General features: G+C 40.4%; 1 protein-coding gene across 13 annotated transcripts in view; it reads left to right on the forward strand.

Moving 5' to 3' along the window:
- LOC135097684 (uncharacterized) overlaps positions 1–13,569 on the forward strand; it is a 69,982-nt gene that overhangs the window by 49,517 nt on the left and 6,896 nt on the right. For 4 of the 13 annotated variants that reach the window (XR_010265970.1, XM_063999641.1, XM_063999640.1 and 1 more), the window contains exons 1-3: positions 2,767–2,918; positions 9,037–9,237; positions 9,852–9,909. The gene's annotated coding sequence lies outside the window, so the exon portion shown is untranslated. Of the gene's footprint in view, positions 1–2,766; positions 2,919–5,671; positions 5,760–5,978; positions 6,099–9,036; positions 9,238–9,829; positions 9,910–13,569 lie in introns of those variants that run through there. The other 9 variants (XM_063999645.1, XM_063999648.1, XM_063999647.1 and 6 more) reach the window with 7 other exon arrangements.

The following is a 13,569-nucleotide window of genomic DNA, read 5'->3' on the forward strand; positions in this document are numbered from 1 at the left end:
TAGAAGTAACAGTGTTGTTATTGTTATTGTTGTTGTTGTTGTTGTTATTTTATATGTGTGTTCGAAGAAGACCGGCAAATGCAAAGAAAAAAAAAAAAGCTACACATTCGGCTGTCAAAAAGGTAAAATTGAAAGCGTTGTGTATCACGGCATCGCAATATTTGCCTCCATCTTATTCAGTGCACGACGGGTAAATTAATTTTGTGGCTCACATTTGAAACAGATTTACTTATAATGTGCAGATTGATTTCCGAAATAAAAGAGAAAACTGAAACTGGAGATCTTTTGGAAATAACGGAACAAATTAAAACTTTTGATAAAAATCTTCTTTCGTGCGTGTGATATTCCGACCGTGTTATTTAAGGATATACTTGCTCCCCGGCATCATACTTGCCACCAACACTGATCGCCCTTCCATCGCCTCTAATTGGAGTGTTTAGAGAGCGTCTCAGATCTTTTGTACCGCCTCACTAAACCTTCGGCAGCCTCTCTCTTCCCTTGTGAAGAGGCTCTGTCCGGGATATTTTACTTTGCTTGGATTTTAGATCAGTATTGGTCAGTATGTTGTTTTGAAGTAAATTAAGTCTGTAATCCTCAACCTTGTGTCTGTGTGTGTGTGTGTGTGTGTGTGTGTGTGTGTGTGTGTGTGTGTGTGTGTGTGTGTGTGTGTGTGTGTTTAGTTACCCTAAAAAGAGATGCCACAAAATCCAGTGAATTTCATGTCAGTAAGTGGAATAGAAATGAATGTATGCAGCCATGAATTACTTTGCATGAAGAGTTCCTCAGAGACCAAGAGTGACTTGCACTGTGCTGGGTGGAGGTAGTTATCATGTCCTGATTTTTCATATGTAACATTTTGCATAGCATGATATCCTTCCTTTGGACAACTGTACATAAATATTTAAAGTGGAAGCATTTTGCCTACTCATACTCTATTGATTTGTTTTATCTTCGGCAACATGAATATTGAGACGCGCTGAGCCTGAAAATGCCTTCATAAACAGTAAACGTTAAGTCCATCTACGCTGCGCTTCACAAATATGGACTGTCTTTATCACAGGAACACCCGTTGCCACCAACAAGTTCTGCCATAGGCGGTTGCACTTTCGAGAAGAGAAGCTTTCATCGTAAAGTACCAAGAGGAGCAGGTCTTCTTAGATTGGCACCCGTAAAAGTTGAAGGACGAATTATACTAAAGTTTTTGTGGTAAGAGTTAGCACCTTACCTGTGAGTTGTGCAGGATATTAACATTTTCCTTCACTGGAACGCAGAAAATCAAAATTTCACTTTCCTCTTCTGCCATGTATATTTAATTGCGTGCAAAAGCACCTAGCAAATTCAAACGGAACCGAGGCACCTTCCAATTATGTTTCAAGAAACTTTTTGACCAAGCAAAATCTTTCTTGACGTTGGGCGCGGCATAAAAAAAAACTCTTAAGAAAACATACGATTTGGAGGCAAGATCTTGTACGAAATAAAGTAACTTTTTGGTGGAATCAGCGCATGATATGGTAACACGGAGTACCAACACCCCTGAAATTAGTATACTGGTAAATGACGATCGTTGTCATGTCGATCCTGACGCCTGTATTCTTCTGGTGACTGATTCAGCCCCTTTGCTGGCTAAGACATTTCATGGCTAAAGATTTATCTCGCCTTTAGATAAATTTATCGGTATTTTTACGGAATGTTCAAAGGGAGGCATTACAATAGCGGCGAGAATAACACGTCCCAACAGGACCATCGGATCAGCGGCAGAGGACGTAGATAAGTCATGTATGTAATGTGTAAATGTTTATATATTCGTGTGTGTGTGTGTGTGTGTGTGTGTGTGTGTGTGTGTGTGTGTGTGTGTGTGTGTGGAGGACACTGGACAGTGGAGGGAATATCGTATGAGTCAGTTAAATTCATGTCACAAATTTAATATCGGATCAATTCAGCTTCTGCTAAACCTTTACTGTTTACAATGTTACAATATCTTGACAAATATGAAGTATATATGACATGTTACAAATGAGTATTTCATTGCTAACATACAACGAGAGTGGATAACTCTCTCTCTCTCTCTCTCTCTCTCTCTCTCTCTCTCTCTCTCACACATACACACACACAAGAATCGTTTCCTTTTATGTTAAGTGCTTCATATCTGTCTCGTTACAGTAACGTACGATAATGATAATTTCACCTTTGTTTTACAGATGCCTGTGTATAATTTGCAGATACACCACTAGTTTCAACATATTTAAATTCTTGCCTTAAAATAATGAAAAGTTGTACGAAGGAAACAAGATATGAAGCGAATATTTTTGAGGATTGGAGACCGCACAACGAGCTAGTTGGAGCTACTGACGCTTTGTTAACCCTGAAATGACCACCCACCCTCATCCCTTCCTCCCTTCTCTCCTGGTTGATCAAGATGGACTAGAAATTAGGACCTGACTATGATATTCTCTGTTCTGCAACAGTAGACTATGGGCACCAGTTGTTTATAAGCCTGGATGTGTTTATATTGAAAACGGATAGCAGTGACTAAACTCGATTACTAAGTCTGACGAGGCATGTGCGCATTCAGTAAGGTTTGCCATCACGATAAGCTTCACCAACTAGATAAAGATGGTTTATGTGATATCCACCTGGTACTAAAGCCACCTTGCGCTGCACTAAGTAATCATATGATGAGATAGCTACAAGAAGATGCTCCTAAATCAAAGAAATTTAAGTTGTTGATCGAAGAAAATAATATATTGGTGGTATGTACGAGCAACAGACCAGCGAGGATGAGAAATGGTGTGTGGCAGTGGTGAGTGGTGACCCTGGCCAGTCTTTGCTGGGGTGGTGCGTGAGGCGGAGTGATGCAGGGCGCGCTGGTGCCTGTGAAGGACTTTTGACACAGAAATTTCGTATCGTCAGCATTGAGAGTAAGTATTTCAAATCCATTGTATAGTTGATAAGAATAAGTGGCTACAAACTGGCTATAGATGGTATGTTTTTGTTTTTTTTCTTGTTGTCTTGCAGAGGGTGTCACGTATAGGTCTACTAGCTTCTTGCAGCTTTCCTTATGTTCTTATGGTCTTTAAATAGGGAGAAACATGGCATGAGTTCGGAAGTGTGTGTGTGTAATAATAGTAATAATTATAAATAATAATGATAATTATAATAGATAATAATAATATTCGGTTTATTAATCTTGCAGCCTTATAGCTGAACATCCACATATTGCGTACTTATACAGTAATATACATACACATTTAACTTTAAGGAAGTATGTTACAAGTTAATACTTTGAGTACCAGATGGCGCCGGTCAGCCTGGTAGACTAGACACGGATAGTCAGGTCACCCCGTGTGTATTTTTTCTATTCAGAGTTTGTTTATCCTACCTAGCAGCGGGTCACTAATTCCGATTTACACCAGGTACCTAATCACTGCCAGGTGAGCAGTGGCTACACTGCAAAGAAGTCCACCCAAAGACTTCTGACCTTACCCAGAATTCGAACCTGAGTCCTCCCGAGTATGAATCAGGCGTGAATCACTGCGCTACCAACTGTGTGTGTGTGTGTGTGTGTGTGTGTGTGTAGTCTGACTTGAATGTAGCACATTCCCTAAATGTAAGCTAGTTTAGTGTGCAAATGTACTCCTGAAGTTACACCTTAATATTACACGACGTTTTCTGATGCTATCAAAAAAATCCACGAGACAGTCTCACATACCCGCCTGTCTTGTGATGACTTGCTATGTTATGGAAGCGTTCGGTCACTCACCTCTGAATAATCCACGAGACAGTCTCACATACCCGCCTGTCTTGTGATGACTTGCTATGTTATGGAAGCGTTCGGTCACTCACCTCTGAATAATCCACGAGACAGTCTCACATACCCGCCTGCCTTGTGATGACTTGCTATGTTATGGAAGCGTTCGGTCACTCACCTCTGAATAATCGTTGTTGCGTAATTCAAAGAACATATATTTCTGCTATTGTTCCCACTCCGCCTTTTTTAAATTGGCAGCGAAGTGCTGCTTTAGGAGTCTGGTGAGGTCCCAGCCCAACCTGCCCCGGAAGACTAAGTTTATTAGAAAAGTTTGTCCCTGACTGGCTTGGCTTTGCCAGAAAATGAAAGTTTGAAATGAGTTCAGAAAATTTTATGCGCATTTTTTCACATCTATGTGTGTGTGTGTGTGTGTGTGTGTGTGTGTGTGTGTGTGTGTGTGTGTGTGTGTGTGTGTGTGTGCGTGCGCACACGCCCACATTACTTGAACTATAACAACCACATTTAGCGTGGGGATGTACCATGGATTGAGAAAGGTCAGCGCGGGTCACCGGGAGGGCTGACAGGGATGACAGATCAGCCAGTGACCTCTGCTGTTTGGCCTCGTGTTTCATTAGGAAGGAAGTGAACACCGCCTCTGTACGGATGTCATGTGACGGTAGCGATGGTAACGAGAACAGCAACCATTCTGATAGATTTGTTTACTTGGTGGTGACATCCCTCCACAATTGGTGACGTGACTTGTTTTGCACAGGGTGCAGATCAAGTGCATATGAGAATGATTACAACGAGAATAGCGATAATAATGAAGATTACTGACGTCACGATATAAGCCATTGGATAACAGGTAATGGTAATATGGTAATTTGAGTAAGACTTGTAAGCTAAATTGTAGCTATTGGCACTTAAATCCTTGAAATATTCGATTGCGCGTTTTGTAGTCACAGTGGTTTCTTTGAAAGTTATACTCTAAACTTACCTAGGGCTTTAGGCAGCTGGTCACTTAATTAAGCCTGAGACGAAACCACACAAGTCAGAGGGATAAAGACCACAAACAACTGATAACAGCGACGATGAGAATAATGATAATGTCAAAGGTCACGATAATGTAGACAGAAAGCCTGGGACAAGAGACAGACCTCCAATATAAATTATTTCCACAAGACAAAAATTCATTAATAACCTGGAGAGACCGAAAAGAATAACAGATTTGGTGAATTTCGCTTTAGGTGTTTTGCACTTTGTACAATGACGCTGATGAACTGAAAGTTGGCTCTTAATTCATTCTCGTGATAAATTTCCTATAATAATATAAATATTTGCTGCATTAAAACGTTATTGAATTTCACGGTTAGTAATGTTTATAGATATGTGTCTTACGAATGCAGGAGTTAACCAGTAACCTCACTTATTCATATCTTTTAATAGGTAACTATGGAACCTGTTTCTTTTTTTTTTTTTTCACCTAAGACTTTGCATTAAGAAATCGTTACTAAACTTGAATTTCAGTGTTAGCGTTATTTCTATGACAGCAGAACATTAACGGCCATTTTCCGGTTTTTGTGGCCTCGGCTGGTCTCCAAGTATGAAAAAAATGTAGTGCATATATGTATTGTGATTATAGTAAAAATCACAATATATTAGAAATTTATTTCTATGTAAGGTCTGTGTTGTATGTAATATGTAATATGTAAGTATTACTGAATAAGTGATCCACCTGCGCGATGTTTACTTACGGGTTGTATTGTGGTGTTTAAGTTACAACTCTGTCTATCTTGGTAATTATGTTGGACTATTGAATTACATAAAATGTATCATGCAGGGAAATTTATGGATTCAGTGCATAAATGTTCGTACATGTTTATGTTTAATGTTTAATAGGATTGTATGGTTGTGTTGCTTTAGCAGGACAGAGGCAGAGACTGACGACGTAGTGTTGTTGTTTCCGGGTCTCAGAGGAGCCCAGCTTAGGCAGCGTGTAGGTGTGTCAGAGGTGTGTCCAGGATCTGTACTTTGTGTTAAATATCTCTTTTGACTCTTTATGCAACGATATTCAGGTTTGGGTCAGTAGCAGGGTTAATTTGTGTTGGTATTAGTGATTATTCCAGCGATGAGAGGGTGAGATAAATGAAACATGGCGGGGTCCCGGTGGAGAATTTTGCGTCACCTGTGGTGAGACGGTGCATGTATGTAGTTATTAGGACTATAATATACATTTCAGCAGTGTGGTGAAGTGGGTGGTGCCCTGTCTCCATGTGTTTTTCAATGTGGGACCTGTGCTGACTGACTGATGTTATTGGTGTGATGTGTCAAGAGACGGTGCGGCAATGTTGTGAATTTGACTTTTCGTGCACCTGTTTTCATGTATTGAGTTCACCTGAAGTTTATGGTTGATTCAAACACTTAGTTATTGACTGATATATTCTGTATTTTGTTACTGTGATGTGATTTCCTGGTTTGGTTATTGAATGATGCATTCTGTATTTTGTTACTGTGGTGTGATTTCATGGCTTGGACGTTTCATCTTAAATTTTGGTGGGAAAATTGACTGTTTGGATGTTAACAGGTTGAATCAGTAAAGGGATCCCAACACCGCTGAATTGGTCTCTTCACTGAATACCATTACAACATCTAACTCATACAATCAAACTTTTTAAGTCTCAATTATGGCCGGAGGATGTCATAATACATAAATATTTTAACAGAAACTCAAAGAAAATGTAATTCTTTTACTCATTAACGTTTCTTATATATATATATATATATATATATATATATATATATATATATATATATATATATATATATATATATATATATATATATATAATTTTTTGATATGGATGTAAAAGTTTGTACATATAATTGTTGTTCTTTTAGGAAGAATATTGATGTCATTCGCACTTTAACTGGTTTTCAGTATGAGTTTTTATTTTATTTTATTTATTTATTTATTTTTTTCTACAAGACTTTTGCTTTAGAGGACAGACTTGGTGACAGATTTTGTTAGTGAGAAATGTGAGGGTGTAAGTGTGCAAGCTGCCTACTCTGGAAAAGCTCTTGTATCCAATGTAGGGAGGTGTGAAGGTGGACTGGCCTGTATATGGAAGAAAGATTTGACGTTTAAGGTAAAGGTGTTTCTGGTTGAGAAAGATTATATTGCTTTGCAATTACCAGTGGGTTATTTGAACATTCTTGTAATAAATGTATATATGAGGAGTGTAACATGGGAAAGGAAGACACTTGAAGAATATCTTCACAGGTGGTTTGCCTTAGAACATTTCAAGTGTTTTAATCAATCATGATTTTAATTTCATTTTTATTTTAGGTGGTTTTGATGCAGATCCTTTTATGAGCAGAGCCTGGAACAACTTGGTGACCTTTTGTGAGAGAAATTGTTTGTTTTAACGTGATGGATGGTAACACTTTGATTTTATACCTTACAGTAACTACTGCTGTAAGTGGTTAGACCATATTGTAGGAGGAAGCTCAAAGGATGTCTGTGTCAAACATGTTAAAGTTCTGTATCAACTTGTCAGATCCGATCATTTACCAATGGTGGGAAACGTTCACTTGGGTGTCTCTAACAATGATTGTAGCACTATCAAAATTGAAAATGGAGATAAGTGAATGAAAAAATGAAAAAAAAAAAAAACTCAGTGATTTTTTTTATGTATTTGAAGATATTATTGGTAATACACGAGGCATTATGCCCTGCGAGGCACCTAGATGGTGTAGTGCTGGTTGCCAGAAAGCTGACCACCTTGCACAAATTGAGGAGGTTGATGTGATAATTGGTGGTAATGTTTTGTACTCTTCTAGTCATTATGCACAGCAGGTTATTGAGAAGAACAAGTCCAATGTAATACCAGGGTGGAATAGACGTGTCAAATGGGATGATTACTGAAAGAAATAGAAACGCGGATGAATATCGGAAAATGAATATGAGTGGGAACGTGTTCAAAGAGGCTTTGTCTTTGTGTGAGAAAAATGAAACAGAAGTTGTACTGGTGCAAGAGCTAAAGAGGATGGCAGTTTTTATTTTTTTATTTTATTTTATTTTTTTTTTAATGTAGGAGGGACACTGGCCAAGGGCAACAAAAATCCAATAAAAAAAAAAAAGCCCACTGAGATGCCAGTCCCAGAAAAGTGTCCAAAGCAGTAGTCAAAAATTGAAGGCTAAGTGTCTTGAAACCTCCCTCTTGAAGGAATTCAAGTCATAGGAAGGTGAAAATACAGAAGCTGGTAGGGAGTTCCAGAGTTTACCAGAGAAAGGGATGAATGATTGAGAATACTGGTTAACTCTTGTATTAGAGAGGTGGACAGAATAGGAGTGAGAGAAAGATGAAAGTCTGATGCAGCGAGGCCACAGGAGGAGGGAAGGCATGCAGTTAGCAAGATCAGAATAGCAGTTAGCATGAAAATAGCGGTAGAAGACAGCTAGATATGCAACACTGCAGTGATTAGAGAGAGGCTGAAGACAATCAGTTAGAGGAGAGGAGTTGATGAGAAGAAAACCTTTTGATTCCACCCTGTCTAGAAGAGTGGTATGAATTGAACCCCACCAGACATGTGAAGCATACTCCATACATGGACACATAATGCCCCTGTACAGAGTTAGCAGCTGGGTGGGGGGGGGTGAGAAAAACTGGTGGAGACATCTCAGAACGCCTAACATCATAGAAGCTGTTTTAGCTAGAGATGAGATGTGAAGTTTCCAATTCAGATTATAAGTAAAGGACAGACCAAGGATGTTCAGTGTAGAAGAGGGGGACAGTTGAGTGTCATTGAAGAAGAAGGGATAGTTGTCTGGAAGGTTGTGTCAAGTTGATAGATGGAGGAATTGAGTTTTTCAGGCATTGAACAATACCAAGTTTGCTCTGCCCCATCAGAAATTTTAGAAAGATCAGAAATCAGGTGTTCTGTGGCTTCCCTGCGTGAAATGTGAAATGCAGATTTACCAGGATAACTAAAGTGATGGTATAAGAAAATGACAAGGTGTTTTTGGTGCATTTGTACCACAGGCAATGCGTTGACCTAGCCTGACCCAGCCTGGCCTAACCTAACCTGACCCAAACAAATATAATGCAACCAAATCTAAAGCAGTCTAACCTAACCTAACCTAACCTAACCTAACCATATCTAACCTACCCATACCTAACTTAGCCTAACTCACCCAAACTTAACCTAACCAAACCAAACAAAACCTAACATAACCTAACTTGACCTGACCATAACCTAACCTAACCTCTCTCTTTCTCTCTCCTCAGCCAAGCAAAAACCGAGTCACCTTATTGGTCGACAAGAGATCACCATCAGCCCTCCCTTTGGCCCAGAGCTTCATTGATTGTGATTGGACAGCTGGCTTGGTGGGTGACCTGACCTGATCTCAACCAAGCCAACACGATTTACGTTTTCCTCGTTGACATTGGCACCATGATGACCTCTGACATGAACCTGGCACTAGAGAGGTAGGCAGAGAGAGAGAGAGAGAGAGAGAGAGAGAGAGATGTATTTATTGGTATAGTATTTATGTGATTTGAATGATATCAGTGTGTGTGTTTGTGACCTGTCAATATACACAGGTCTGCATATTTTGTGAGCTGTCAATATACATAGGCTTACATAGGTACTTGAGCAAGCCTATAGTTAGCTGAAGCATCTGAGGCAACTATCACACTAATAATAGAAATAATAATAATAATAATAATAATAATAGTAGTAATAATAATAATAATGATAATAAATAATATTAATAATAAAGGCTTTGGTTACAATATAAAGATGTATTAAGTAGCTTATTATTTAATTATTATTATTTTTTAAGAATAACTTGAAATGAATAGATTTTAAATTGAGAAAATATAAAACTCCTTAATTTGACTTGTGGATTATAACAACAGAGAGAGAGAGAAAGAGAGAGAGAGAGAGACTTTGTCTACTGTTGATAAAAGTGCAATATAAAACACATCAAAACACACACAAATGCCATTATCTCTGTCTCTGTGGTAATAATGATGATAATAATAATAATAATAATAATAATAATAATAATGATAATAGTTGGTTTCTTTATTTTGTGCAGTGTTGAGGTACTGAAGGGCGCAATGCACAATGCTGTCAAGGTGCCCCAAAACACACAGGTCAGTATTGCCATATAGCTTACCTTAGGTTAGGCTTGGTTTGATTTGGTTAAGTTTGGTTAGCTTAGGTTTCTTCCAAACTGGTGTTGTATATCCTGTTGTGTAATAATAATAATAATAATAATAATAATAATAATAATAATAATAATAAACGGTTTATTATTTAGGCAGTTAACAAACTGAAAATGTACATAGGGGGTGGGGAAAAACTTAACATTAATCCTAAAGGTAAGTCTAATCTAATGTGTGTGTGTGTGTGTGTGTGTGTGTGTGCCGCTGCTGAGACCAAACAAGACTAGTTTTTCCGTGAGGTGTGGATGGATGGGAGGGGCGTGGGTGACGGTTCTGTGGGTCCTGGCATGGGCGGTGCTGGGTGTGGGAGAGACTCCTGGTCAGTGAGAGGGATGGCAGAGGGGCTGGCAGAGTGAGGGTGCACCAGCAGACACACCCTGCCTGACTGTGGTGCACAACAAACTCACCAGTGACAAGTATGTGTGTCCCCCGGCTGGTGAGGCAAGGCACGCTGGCTGGAGCTGGCGAGGGAGAGGCGGCCTGTGCCAGGACACTGACTGACTGACTGGGTATGCCTGTGTGGGCCAATGCAGGCTGAGCAGTGTGTGAGGGAGGGGCAGTGTCTGGGATGCCTCACCTCTTCAGCTTGTCAACTCTGCCAGGCTCATTGTCACACACGTCACTGTTTTTTTTTTTTTTTTTTTTTTTCATGTAGGAAGGACACTGGCCAAGGGCAACAAAAATCTAATAAAAAAAGATACCCACTGAAATGGCAGTCCCATAAAAGGGTCAAAGCAGTGGTCAAAAATTGGTGGATAAGTGTCTTGAAACCTCCCTCTTGAAGGAATTCAAGTCATAGGAAGGTGGAAATACAGAAGCAGGCAGGGAGTTCCAGAGTTTACCAGAGAAAGGGATGAATGATTGAGAATACTGGTTAACTCTTGCGTTAGAGAGGTGGACAGAATAGGGGTGAGAGAAAGACGAAAGTCTTGTGCAGCGAGGCCGCGGAAGGAGGGGAGGCATGCAGTTAGCAAGATCAGAAGAGCAGTTAGCATGAAAATAGCGGTAGAAGACAGCTAGATATGCAACATTGCGGCGTTGAGAGAGAGGCTGAAGACAGTCAGTTAGAGGAGAGTTGATGAGACGAAAAGCTTTTGATTCCACCCTGTCTAGAAGAGCAGTATGAGTGGAACCCCTCCAGACATGTGAAGCATACTCCATACATGGACGGATAAGGCCCTTGTACAGAGTTAGCAGCTGGGGGGTGAGAAAAACTGGCAGAGACGTCTCAGAACACCTAACTTCATAGAAGCTATTTTAGCTAGAGATGAGATGTGAAGTTTCCAGTTCAGATTATAAGTAAAGGACAGACCGAGGATGTTCAGTGTAGAAGAGGGGGACAGTTGAGTGTCATTGAAGAAGAGGGGATAGTTGTCTGGAAGGTTGTGTCGAGTTGATAGATGGAGGAATAGAGTTTTTGAAGCATTGAACAATACCAAGTTTGCTCTGCCCCAATCAGAAATTTTAGAAAGATCAGAAGTCAGGCGTACTGTGGCTTCCCTGCGTGATATGTTTACTTCCTGAAGGGTTGGACGTCTATGAAAAGACGTGGAAAAGTGCAGGGTGGTATCATCAGCGTAGGAGTGGATAGGACAAGAAGTTTGGTTTAGAAGATCATTAATGAATAATAAGAAGAGAGTGGGTGACAGGACAGAACCCTGAGGAACACCACTGTTAATAGATTTAGGAGAAGAACAGTGACCGTCTACCACAGCAGCAATAGAACGGTCAGAAAGGAAACTTGAGATGAAGTTACAGAGAGAAGGATAGAAACCGTAGGAGGGTAGTTTGGAAATGAAAGCTTTGTGCCAGACTCTATCAAAAGCTTTTGATATGTCCAAGGCAACAGCAAAAGTTTCACCAAAATCTCTAAAAGAGGATGACCAAGACTCAGTAAGGAAAGCCAGAAGATCACCAGTAGAGCGGCCTTGACGGAACCCATACTGGCGATCAGATAGAAGGTTGTGAAGTGATAGATGTTTAAGAATCTTCCTGTTGAGGATAGATTAAAAACTTTAGATAGGCAGGAAATTAAAGCAATAGGACGGTAGTTTGAGGGATTAGAACGGTCACCCTTTTTAGGAACAGGTTGAATGTAGGCAAACTTCCAGCAAGAAGGAAAGGTAGATGTTGACAGACAGAGCTGAAAGAGTTTGACTAGGCAAGGTGCAAGCACGGAGGCACAGTTTCGGAAAACAATAGGAGGGACCCCATCAGGTCCATAAGCCTTCCGAGGGTTTAGGCCAGCGAGGGCATGGAAAACATCATTGCGAAGAATTTTAATAGGTGGCATGGAGTAGTCAGAGGGTGGAGGAGAGGGAGGAACAAGCCCGGAATCGTCCAAGGTAGAGTTTTTAGCAAAGGTTTGAGCAAAGAGTTCAGCTTTAGAAATAGATGTGATAGCAGTGGTGTCATCTGGTTGAAATAGAGGAGGGAAAGAAGAAGAAGCAAAGTTATTGGAGATATTTTTGGCTAGATGCCAGAAATCACGAGGGGAGTTAGATCTTGAAAGGTTTTGACATTTTCTGTTAATGAATGTTTTTTGGCAAGTTGGAGAACAGACTTGGCATGGTTCCGGGCAGAAATATAAAGTGCATGAGATTCTGGTGATGGAAGGCTTAAGTACCTTTTGTGGGCCACCTCTCTATCATGTATAGCACGAGAACAAGCTGTGTTAAACCAAGGTTTAGAAGGTTTAGGACGAGAAAAAGAGTGAGGAATGTACGCCTCCATGCCAGACACTATCACCTCTGTTATGTGCTCAGCACACAAAGACGGGTCTCTTACACGGAAGCAGTAGTCATTCCAAGGAAAATCAGCAAAATACCTCCTCAGGTCCCCCCAACTAGCAGAGGCAAAACGCCAGAGGCACCTTCGCTTGGGGGGATCCTGAGGAGGGATTGGAGTGATAGGACAAGATAAAGATATGAGATTGTGATCGGAGGAGCCCAATGGAGAAGAAAGGGTGACAGCATAAGCAGAAGGATTAGAGGTCAGGAAAAGGTCAAGAATGTTGGGCTTATCTCCAAGACAGTCAGGAATACGAGTAGGGTGTTGCACCAATTGCTCTAGGTCATGGAGGATAGCAAAGTTGTAGGCTAGTTCACCAGGATGGTCTGTGAAGGGAGATGAAAGCCAAAGCTGGTGGTGAACATTGAAGTCTCCAAGAATGGAGATCTCTGCAAAAGGGATGAGGATCAGAATGTGCTCCACTTTGGAAGTTAAGTAGTCAAAGAATTTCTTATAGTCAGAGGAGTTAGGTGAGGGGTATACAGCACAGATAAATTTAGTATGAGAATGACTCTGTAGTCGTAGCCAGATGGTGGAAAACTCGGAAGATTCAAGAGTGTGGACACGAGAGCAGGTTAAGTCATTGCGCACATAAACGCAGCATCCAGCTTTGGATCTAAAATGAGGATAGAGAAAGTAGGAGGGAACAGAAAAGGGGCTACTGTCAGTTGCCTCAGACACCTGAGTTTCAGTGAGGAAAAGAAGATGAGGTTTAGGAGAGGAGAGGTGGTGTTCTACAGATTGAAAATTAGATCTTAGACTGCCAATGTTGCAGAAGTTAATGAAGAAAAAGTTGAA

The sequence above is a fragment of the Scylla paramamosain genome, unplaced genomic scaffold (genome assembly GCF_035594125.1).
Source record: "Scylla paramamosain isolate STU-SP2022 unplaced genomic scaffold, ASM3559412v1 Contig28, whole genome shotgun sequence".
In the NCBI taxonomy this organism is placed as follows: Eukaryota; Metazoa; Arthropoda; class Malacostraca; order Decapoda; family Portunidae; genus Scylla; species Scylla paramamosain.